Source organism: Pteropus alecto, unplaced genomic scaffold (genome assembly GCF_000325575.1).
Source record: "Pteropus alecto unplaced genomic scaffold, ASM32557v1 scaffold8, whole genome shotgun sequence".
Lineage (NCBI taxonomy): Eukaryota > Metazoa > Chordata > Mammalia > Chiroptera > Pteropodidae > Pteropus > Pteropus alecto.
The window spans coordinates 18,678,540-18,690,002 of record NW_006494609.1 but is presented as its reverse complement, the minus strand read 5'-3'; positions in this window follow the sequence as shown (position 1 = coordinate 18,690,002).

Here is an 11,463-nt window from a genome sequence, read left to right as displayed (position 1 = left end):
GGCCCCCCACCCCTCACCCCTCTCCTCTCACCTCTCAGCCTCCCCCTGGGAGTCCTTGACCCTGCTCCTCCAATGACCCATGTGACTCCCGGAGGCCGAGCCCCCTGGATCCGATGGACGTGCTCCACCCGGATGTCCCACAGGCGCCCTGCCGCCTCAGCATCCCGCGGCTGAACTCCTCCCTCCCGAACCTGCTCCTCCTCCACCATCCTCCACCCAAGGCGAATCCCAGCCACTCCCGGCTCCTTCCTTCCTGTGCCTCGCACGGAAAGAACGGCCAAATCCTGTTCGTTCAACTTGTCGAATATCTTTCTCTTCCTTACCTCCTTTCCGTCTCTTCTTCTCAAGCCCAAGCCTCCTCCTCTCTTTCCTGGACCATCGAAGGTTTATCCCATGCGGTTGGCTGGGTCCAGGTCCCGCTGTCCTCATTCCCTCCCCTCCCTGTGGCGGGTGACCAGGTCGGGTTCCTCCCGACAGTGGTGGCCCCTCCCTCCTTCATCAGCTGAGGGGCTAACACTCTGGGCGTAGGGGAGTCAGGGGATCAATGGAACCAAACCCCATTCTTCTCCCCAGAAACTCAAAATCTCATGGTAACAGCAGATCGAGAGTGAATTGCCGCACAAATTACAAAGTATAGTAGTAAATGGCACAGTGGGAGCAAGCGGATCCACTTGACACAGTCTCAGGGGACCAAGCACGCCTCTTTGGAGGGGATGACGACTGAGATGACTCAAGTCCTCCTCTGCGTCACAAGCGAAAGTCCAGACTCTCCAGGTGGCCCATGTGACCCCACGTGAGCTGGCCCCCGGCTACCCCAGCCTCATCCTCACTCCCAGAGCGTACACATGTGTGCGCACACCCACACACGCGTGCATGCACACACACACACGCACACACAAAGAGCTCTCTCCAAACGGGCCCGACCGCCACGTGGCGGCGGGCGGGGAGTCTATCTCCCTGCCATTCGGCCCCGGTACAACATCTTGCATCAAGGATCGTGTCAATTTGTGAGCTCGCAAATTGGCACTTAGCTCGAATGCCAAAGTCCACAGTCCTAAGTTTCGGTGGCAGAAAGACATTGCTGAAAATAATTGTGCCTGGCAGCACTGGGCTGGTTCCAAAAGCCGCCCGGAGCTCCAGTGCACGTGGAATCTCGGGCTGCTCTATGCCACAGCCAGATGCCTCCATATCCTGCCCAATTAATCCGGAATGAGCTGGACTGTGATAACGTGCATCCCCAACAACCTGCCTCTGAAAGGAGGGCCGTGAAGCCCCTTCCCGGCCCCTTGGCCTCTTCCCTGCCTCTCCCGCTTCCGTCGCTCACCCCAGGGCCCCGCTGCTGCCAGCCCCCCACAGGTAGACAGTACCAGGTTGTGGCAGAGAGCGACCGCCCCACCGGCGAGCTGGCAGCAGAGGCCCCGCACTGCCAGCCGCTAGCCGCTGACTCTATTCCCGCTGGCTCCAGCAGGCGACGGTTGCAGATGCCCGCTCGCTGCCTCTCCCGGGAAGGGGTCCACGCACTGAGCCCTTTCCTGGAAGTGACTCTGGCCCCTTTCACGTGGTCCGAACTCTGGACGCATCCCTGAAGCCTGGCTTCTTCAGCTAGGGGCCTGTTTCCCCCTCATAGTGCTTCCCAAAGAACCAAGGAGGCGAGAGGCAGAGGGGAAAGGGAAAGGGAGGGCAGGAGGCCTGGCAGGTGCTCGCAGTGTCCTCCCTCCGGGCAGCCTCGCGAGGACTCCACCCTTCATTCCTGCCGAGGGGCAGCAAACCGGACGCTCAGAGAGGCTGAGTGCAGCGTATAAGGCCACTCAGCTACTCAGCAGTCTCAGGAGAGGCCTTCTGCCTCGGGCACACCTGCCCCCCTGCACACCCCGGCCCCTGGCACTCCATCCCTTCACCATGCGGAGGGGGGCGCTGTGCAGAGCGGACATCCTCGTGCACTCACTCCACGGCCCTATTCAGAGGTCCCCTTGCTCCTTTCTCTCCTACCCGCTTTTCTTGGCCTGTCTCCATCAAACCCTCACATTCTCCATCTCAAGGGTCCCCGTACCTGAGACCGGCCCTGTTCTCAAGTCCCTCTTCGCCGGTTCATGGCTGTTCTCGGAGCACAGAGAACGCCTGACTGCAGAAGGGCATCCGGGCCTGGCGGAGGGCTGGGGACGTCAGAGCTTGCGGGGGCCTTGTTCTTGGGAAGTAAATGACCCAAGAAACCATTAACGCTGCGTCCCTCTCGGGAACCCGGGAAACTTAGTGAACCCCCCGACTGGCGAGCTGCTTCGAGTTTGTGTTTTTTTCTTTCGTGGAGGCTGTTCTTTTTCCTCCTTCTTTTCTCTCTTCCCTCCGCCCTCCCCGGAATCTAAACACGGAGCGGACAGCCGAGCCTCGAGCCCGGCTTTCTCCTCCTCCGCTCCCATGCGGGGCCAGAACTGCTGAGCTGGGCCTCCACGGCGCCCTTCCAGACCTTCTCCCCTTGCTGCGTCACCGCAGCCTGCTGCCCTCACCCCACGCCCACTCACTGCCAGGAAAGGGTCTGTCTTTTGGCACCCAGCTGACCGAGAGAAATACCAAGTGTTCAGCTGCCGCCAGCACCAAAAGTTCTGGATTTTTCCGGACCGTGCGTGGAGCTGAGGAACGAGGGGAGGAGGGGGAAGGAGGCAGAGGGGGACAGGAACTGTGCCCAGGAAAACTAGCATCGGAGTCAAGCGAGGTTTCAGCGTAGGGTTGGCGCTATCAGCTGGGCTTCTGGTGGCCTCGTCAGCCCTCCGAGAGCCAGAGGGGCTGGGCCTCTGCAGGCACGAGGTCCCTCCACTCACGCAGAAAGTCCCTCCAACAACGAAGCTCAGTCCCTTTGTTTCTCTCTCTCTCTCTCTCTCTCTCTCTCTCTCCTCGCGAACGCCACGTCCCACTGTGCGGGGCACTGCAGCCGCCCTCCCTGTCAGGCCGTTTCGCGGTAGTACTGTGGCGCCATGGAGAGGAGCTAATTGGATTTGTTGTCACCTCCTGAAGCTGCCAGGAGCTCACGTCTGCTCTGGTTACAGATGAAGACATCACGGTGACAGGCTCAGAGACAGCTCAGCTGGCATCCCAAGGCCACTAATAGAGCCATGTTGATTTAATGTCCGAGTGGAGAGGTGCGGACAAGCTGTTCAAGTCTTCCCTTCCAAACAGAGCGGGAGACGCCATCCGTCATCTGTGGACCAGTAAGTAAGCCTCCAGGAGCGCTGAGCCGTGGCCACAGAAGAACGGCAAACTGTTTTAAACGGAGGGACGGGACTTTGAAACCGAGCAGCTCTCTGGGTTCCGCTGCCCTCACGGAGCCCGGCTGATTTTGCCAAACATAAATTTTACTTAACTATGTAATTACGAGTGGATCCAACCAGCCTTAAACTCGCCCGCTCACGAACAGTGTGTGTCCCCGTGTACGTGTGGTCGCTGGCGTGTGGGGATGACGGGAGGCACCGGTGAGGTCATTTAGTGAGTGCCTACTGTGCGCCAGGCCCTGGGTGAATGAGATATGGTGCCTGCGCTTAAGAAGTTCATGGGTCAGGTGGAGACGGACAGGCAGTGACAGCTGGGAGCCTGGAGTCAGCTCCCAGAGGAAGAGGCGTCTGGGCCCAGGGTCCACCATGTCCGTCTTCACCCTGGGCAGCCGAGTCTGTAACAGGCAATACCTGGGGGTCATTCTCCTGTCCTCATGCTGGTCCAGTGGGCCAGGAAGAGGAAGTCATTTCCCTCTGACCCACTGGTGACGCGTGCCCCATCTTGGGCCTGCGGAGGCCTGAGGGTTCCAGAGAGGTAGACGGGTCTCACAGGCTGATGGGTGACGTGTCACCTGGGGTCCGAGAGCTCTGGGGGGTGGCCTGTGGGGGCCAGTTCTCAGAGCTCAGGCTGCCTACCCAGCACATGGTCCCCTGGCCACAGGCTGGGTTCGGTCCTGTGCTTCCCCACAGCTCCCGAGCATGTAAATGATGTCCCCTGAAGGGAACTGTCCTCTCAGACCTAGCACATGCCAGACCACTGACCACCCATGGACCACTCCCAGCGACGGGGCCCAAGTGAAGGGACAGCGAAAAGATCAAAGTGAGAACGGATGCTGGCCAGTGCTTCATGTCAGATGGACATCACCCTCGGGCCCAAACATCCAAATGTCCATCCGCTAGCTCCTCGTCCTGTCTCTTTAGGCCCTTACCCCAAGAGCCCACCTGCCACTGCCTTCCTCAGCCCTGCTTTCAAATGGCCCACTGAAAACCACGTCAAAAGGCCCCACGAACTGACAGAAGGGAAGGCCTGAGGGCCAGTCCAAACTGGACACCATGTGAGACTCATCGTGGGAAGAGGTCCCCACGATGAAGGATACAAACACAAGCAGAGATTTACACAATCTCAGATGAGGGCGTGGAGCCCCTGTGTCATGACAAAGACCTCCTTTCCCTTAAGCTGCACTGTCCCCCGCCCCCAACCCGTTATAGAAAAGTGGACACAACTCCGCACACCCTCTGACTGCAGCTTAGAAGAGAAAACAAACTGATCTCAGATGCGATGAGCAAGGAGCCGGGAAGTCACCCGCACACCCGCAGGAATCTCCAAGGCCGTTCCAACACCGCAGTGACACCTGACAGAGATAACATGGCAATCCATGGGAAGTCACCCGCACACCCGCAGGAATCTCCAAGGCTGTTCCAACACCGCAGTGACAGTGATAACATGGCAATCCATATGGAAAAGAGAGGAGGAGGGAAGGAGGGAGACAGAGACAGAGAGAAACCCAGACCCTGACCCACAGGAGAGCGTGACTCTGGGAAGAGAAGGCAAGTCATCATGACGGAACAACTAATAAGCACGGTCACTCAGCAAAACGACAGCAGAGAGACAAAGACAATGAAACGACAGGAAGAGATACAAACGGAGGCTGCTCAGGCCCAAGAGGACAGACGAGGGCAAAACATCGCCAGGAGAGTCACGGCTAACTTTATACAGCAAGGGACAGAAAACACGCTTAAAACCCAAACCATCGATGCAATGGAAAAGCTGGAGAAGATTAGTGAATGCGGACGAAGTTAAGAGATCGAAGTCATTAGAGATAAGTTGATATCGAAAAACAAATGAAGATGGTGCATCGTAAAGAACGTGTGTCCTTGAGGTAAACAATCAAAAAATGGAACGGAAAATGAATGTAAAGAGATAATACAAGAAAATTTCTCTTAAATAAAAAACTTTTTCAACGGAATATATGTGTATTCAGTGTTCCAGAAACACTTAAATCGGAACCATCAACATGGAAACACTGCCTGATTAAACGCTAGAACATCAAGGGATAAAAGTGAGTTCTTTGAAGGCCAACACAGAAAAAATAAATCACCCACGAGGAGAAAAAATCCAGTTGGCAAAGATTTGCCTATATCCATGTTCAATGCCAGGAAACTTGGAAAAGTAGCTCCAGAATTTTAGACTAACCAAGAGAACTACAACCTGACGAAATGCTATTTGAGTATAATGGAAACAGGATATATTCTCAAACATGATAAAACCCAGGAATATAGCAGCCAAGCCCTTGGAAAAAAATAACTTGTCATTGAAATCAACCAATTTAAAGAAAGAACCACAAAAGGAAGAAGTACGTGAAAACATCAGTGTCAAGGATTGGATCCACTTAAATATAGAACTAAAATTTAACAACTGTGAAATTACGGTTTTAGAAGAGACTCGGTATCATAAAATATCAGGCCTGGAGGGTCGGGGTGGGAGGAGGTATGAGAGTCGGCCTCAGAGCACAGTCCAGCTGATGGTGGCTAAGTCGGAAGCATGGAGGGACTTACAGTTAAGCAAGAGAGATGAAACACATACATTTACTCTGGGTCCAGGGACTCCCCCTAAATGACGACAACAGAACAAAACAGTTATAAACCCACAGGAACAAAGAAAACAGGGAGGGAGGTGGCCCCGTAGTGTAGCGGTTGGCACGTCTGCTTTGCACGCAGAAGGCCCCGGGTGCACGCCGCCAGCGTGTGGGCGCGGACGTCCCGGCTTCAGAGATCCAGTTCTCAAGGGGAAGCGGCAACGGCCCCGGGTCAGGGGTGGAAGTGTGCGTGTGGCGGCGGCGAGGGTCGGGGGGAAGGAGAATTAAAAAGGGGAAAAGAAGGAAAAGAAAAGGGATGATTACCCAGCAAATGAGAGACGTCCGCGAAATTTTCAAAGACGGACGGTTGCTGGATCAGTGGTAATTGACTCAACACGCCAGAGAGCTGACATTTAATTGATTTCAAGGGGTGGGGAAGAGAGTGGGCAACAAGAGGCAAACCAGTTTCCCCGCAGAAGGCCAGCCAGGCCCAGGAGCCAGAAGGACCGGGGATGCCTGAAGATGGAGGATAGGATGGGACCGAGGACAAGAGCCCTGGTGGAAAGTCGGCATAAGGACAGCAAGACCAGCAGTCCTGGTCACCTGAACTTGAAGGAGTTCCCAGGATATGGGACTTCCGATGCGAAAACCAAGATGGCCCCAGGCAAAGCAGGGTGAGTTGGTCACCCCATCAGCGAGTCTCCTGCCCACCTCCACCCTGTGTTCCTATGCCCCTCCCACCCCGGGAGAAGACTGAACAACTTTTACTCTGTGATGAAAATGAACCAGGTGTGTATCAACAGCCACGGGCACAGTGACGACCCCGCCGAAAATATGGGGGTTGAGATCAAGTTTGCCCGGAGGATCTGGAGAGATCCACAGCCTCTTTCCTCACCTGGCTTTTTAGTGCTTCATTCTTAACGGCGTATAGACAGCCAGGGACCGCCGCGTACGATCGCCAGAAATGGAAAAGAGCCCTTCATGAAAAGATAGAGGAAGGAAAAAATCCTGAGAAAACGGCATCAGAAATCATAGAACATTCTGCATCCGGCTCGCGCTCCTGGCCGCAGGGAGAGCCGAGCCGAGTCTTCAGAGACGAGCGCCAGCAACAGGGAAGAAGCCTCGGCGGCCTTGCAGACACAGCAGCCTGAGCTACAGAGGCTGCACAAAGCAGCGCCGTGTCGGCTCATTTGAAAAATATTTACCAAGTTCCTACTAGGCGCCAAGGACCGTTTAAGTGCTAGGGAGGCGTTTAGTGCGCTAGTCGGGGTTCTTCAAAGAAACGGAACCAATAAGAGATAGATACAGATGAAGATATAGGTATGTAGATAAGATTTGTTATAAGGAATTGCCTTACAAGATATGGAGGCCGAAAAGTCCCATGATCTGCCATCTGCAAGCTGGAGACCCAGGAAAGCCAGTTTTGAAGAAAATGAGAGAGCCAATGGTGTCCTGTCCCAGTGAGGGCAAGAGAAGACTGATGTCCCAACTCAAAGCCAGGCAGAGAGAGTGAACGCCCCTTCTCTGCCTTTTCGTTCTACTCAGGCCCTGGACCGATGGGGGGAGGCCCACCCACACTGCGGAGGGCCATCTGTTGACTCAGTCAGCTGATTCAAGTGCTAATCTTGTCCAGAAACACTCTCGCTGACACACTCACAAATGTTGAATCTGGGCACTCTGGGTCCCGGTCACAGTGGCACAAACTAACCATCACGCACGGTACACGAGAATGACTCGCCTCTGCCCTCCTACAGCTTATAGTCTCCTGGGGAGACACAGACAATACGGAAAAAACTAAGCAAGATCATTTCAGATGGTCGTAAGTGGTACCGAAAAAATAAAACAAGCGGTCCTTTGATGGTGAGTACGGACAGCGGGCAGGAGTTCCTTTAACAAGGTGGTCAGAGACCTTCTCCCTGAGATGACATTTGAGAGTCCTGAGGATGACACAGAGCCGGTCGGTTGGAACAGAGGAAAAGGTACCAAGCAGGGCAAAGAACACAGGCCAAGGTCCTGAGGCGGGTTGTGCGTGGCTTCTCCAAGAAATAGAACGTGAAAATAGTAAAGCGCACAGAACAGGAAGATGACAGTGGACGGAGGTCGTGCTAGTGACAGCCGCGTCCCTCAGGGCCTTGCAGGCTGCGTGCATCGGTCACCGACAGCTGCGTAACAAAACATCACGTGGGCTGCAGGCCTGTGCTCCCTTCCACAGGGCCCTTCCCCAGGCTGCCCGCGCTTTCTCCCAGGGCGGTGGCTGCTTCCAAGACATGCTGTCCCAAGGAGCCAGGCAGACGCTTCTTCACCTGTTATAGGGTCTAGCCTCAGAAATGTGTCTTGTCCACCGTAGTCAAGAGTCCACCCAAGTTCAAGGAAAGGGGACACAGACCCCACTTCTCTGTGAGGGCAGTGTCGGGGCCATGCTGTCGGGGAGCATGGGGGCCGGGAGGTAGGTTATGGTCATTCTGGAAAAATACAAACTTGTATTTGGGTTTTATTGCACATGTGACGGCATGCTGTGCATTGACGCGATTTACATTTTTAGACGGTCTTGCGAGCTGCTGGGTGGGGAGTGGAGGGGGTCGCTGAGTGGAAGCAGTCAGGGGGTTACAGCCCCAGTCCAGCTGAGGGATGCTGGTGGATTTGCCCCGGTAGAGGCAGTGGAGATGGGAGCACCAAGGAGCACACACAGGTCAGCTTCCCAGCACATGCAGCAACCAGACCCTGCGACAGGTCCAGGCGGGCAATGAGGACCTCCTGAGGGACTTTCAACAAGGAAGCAATGTGATCAGGGCTGTGTTTTACAGGGAACCCACAGGAAATACTGAATCTAGGGCAAGACTCAATCAGATCTGTGTAGGAATGCCCTAGACAACCAGCTCGTCAGCCGTTTCTGCAAACTCACCAAATGCGGATGGGCCACCCAGTCCGTTTCGAGCCTTAAGCCAGTCACAGGAGCCTTGGCCCCTGAATTCACAGAGCTTTTGGATTCTAGCACCTTCCTGCCTCTCTGGAACACCTCTGTTGTTTCTGCCTGTCCGGGATCAATTCTCTCTGTCTCAGTCAGATTTTACTGGATGGCGCTGTTGTAACGAACGACCCCCAGGCCTCAGTGACGTACCGCAGCAAACGTTCAGTTCTCACGTAGGTTCCACACAGAGTTCTGGTTAGCTGCGGCTCTGCTCTGTGTGTCCTCTCCGTGTTCAGATCCGGCCTCCGTTTGTGACAGCCCCTTCTGAAGACAGAGAGGAAAGAGGAAGGCGGGCTGGTGGAAATTTGTAAGGTTAAAGCTCTTAACCCTTCTGCTTGGACATGACATAGATCACATCTGCTCACATGCCACTGACCAGAGCGAGCACCATGCTGAGCTCAAGGTCATGGGAGAGGGCAGGTACACTGCTCCCACGGGGGACACTGCCAGTCGTGTGGCACAAATGATCCTCTGACAGGTAAGGAGAATGAAGAGTTGAGAGCAAAAATACAATCTACCACCCACTTCACCTGTTTACCATAGACGTTGGGTCAAGGACGGGCACGTGACCCAAGCCAGACCTGCTGAGTCGAAGCGACTCATTTCTAAGCCTTTCCTTTGGGCAGAAGGGGAAGAGGAGCCTTTATTCCCGTTGGCGCGTCTGAGCAGGCGGATGTCAACCTGCAGCTCCCGGCAGCTGTCCTGGCACCACGTGGGGATAGCCTGCCTGGGGAAGGAGCCCTTCCAGAGACAGCAAGTTCAAAGCCAAGCCCCAGCCACGTCACTCGGGCCCCTGCAGCTAGTGGTGGAGGAGGCTGCCCTTGTTCTGTTTGGTTACAAGATTCTGCTCAAGCCATTTGAGCTGGCTTTTTGTCACTTGCCACCAAAAAAAAAAGTCCAGATGAATACTACGATCTAATCAGACCCTGTCTTTGCCGATTACAGCTTCCCTTGCCCAACGGTGCGCTTTGCCTCCCTAACAAGACAGAAGCTCTTAAGGATACAAACCGCAGTACATATTCCGATCACCCTAAGGACCTAACACACAGCGGAGCACACGCATCTTGTAGAGAAGCATTTATTGAGCATGGACTCCGTGCCAGGCGTTGTACTAGGTGCTTTCACACGTCACATGTCATCCCAACCTTTGAGAAACCCGATAACGTAAATTTACTGTCAAGATTCAAAAGGAGCAACGGTGTCCAAGTCACCGCCAAGTCAGTAACAGCACGTCTGCCCGCGCTGTTCGCAGGACTGTCTTCTGGGGCTTCCAGGAAGCCCCGTAGTGAGTGCCCCAGCGCGGGTTCTGACGGCCATAAGGTCCACATCGCTCCTCTCGGGCTGACCTGCTTGGGCCCCGGGGCGGGGGGCGGTGGGTGTGAAACAGCCGGCCCTGGCTGGGCCTGGACACTGTGAGCATCAGTGAGCGTCTTCGCCTTGGCTCAGAACCCTCGGGCTCCCTCCCTGCTGCCCGCCCAGCCCCGTCCCCTGACCGAAGACCTCCGGAGAGGCAGCAGGCACCAGGGCCCGTCCACTCGATTCTGCCGCCTCTAAAACCAGCCCTTCCTGCGGCCAGCCTTCTGCACCTCTCCTAGTAGGTCTTCAAGCCAAAGCCAACTCCTGTCAAAATGTCCAGAGTGTGCAAGACCCCAGACCGCTGTCCCCAGGCTGCACCGAGTCTTCTGCCTTCTCCGAGCTCCCTGTCCCCAGCATCCAGCCCTCCTACCCTCAGATTATTAAATATAACCCCCGTTTGCAGGAAATATGCAAAACTGTTTATCTTTGGAAACTAAAATATATGAAACTGAGTCATCAGGCAAATTATATGCATCAGTAAGTGATAAATGTTCAGGGCCAGCAATCCTGAAATAGCGCATGAAAGCCTTTTTGCGACTCCGCTTTCTGCCTACAGAGCACTTTTGAGCAAAGTTCATGGCCGGCGGTACAAGTCATGCCCCACGGAGCCTGTCCCGTTGGTCCTGCCAGCTCGGAGGGTGTGGGGTGGGGTGGGTGTCCCAGGGCAGGCAAACTCCACAGGTCACTGGTGCAGTCCACCCTCTCTGGCCACCAGAGGCAACTCATCGTCAGGTCTGGCCAGAGGAGGGCCGGGCAGAGCGGCATCAGAGGCCTGTCCCCCAGCTGGCTCCTTCCCTGAGGCCCCGGGGGGGACGAGCAGCTTCTCCCTCCCACTGAGTCCCTGCTGTTTCTCATCCACTTTCCCACAGACGCCCACGCCCACCACTTCCTTCCCCCCCATCCCCCCTGACCATGTGGTGGGCCTGCGGATAAACTCAAAGCCCAGAGCCCCTGGGCCACGCTGGACTCGTGGCAGGAGACACAGATCTGGTCCCGACCTCCCCACCTCACCCGTGACCTTAGACCTCGGGCTTGTGTCTACGTCTGTCTAAGGCCGCTGTTGGACCAGGACGGGTTTTCCGGCCACTAATACAGACGCTCATTCATTCATTCAACAAACACCCCTGGGGCATCTCCTGTGTGCCAGCACTGGGCTAGGCCTTGGGGCACTGAGACAAGGGGCACCTAAGCTGCTGAGGTCTGGGGCCCGGATTCCTGGCTGGACAACGTGCCTGCTGAGCCGGGAGTCGACACGCTGCCCCCTCGGCTGTGGCTCCGCGGTGTGGCCTTTATCTGCCCGGCT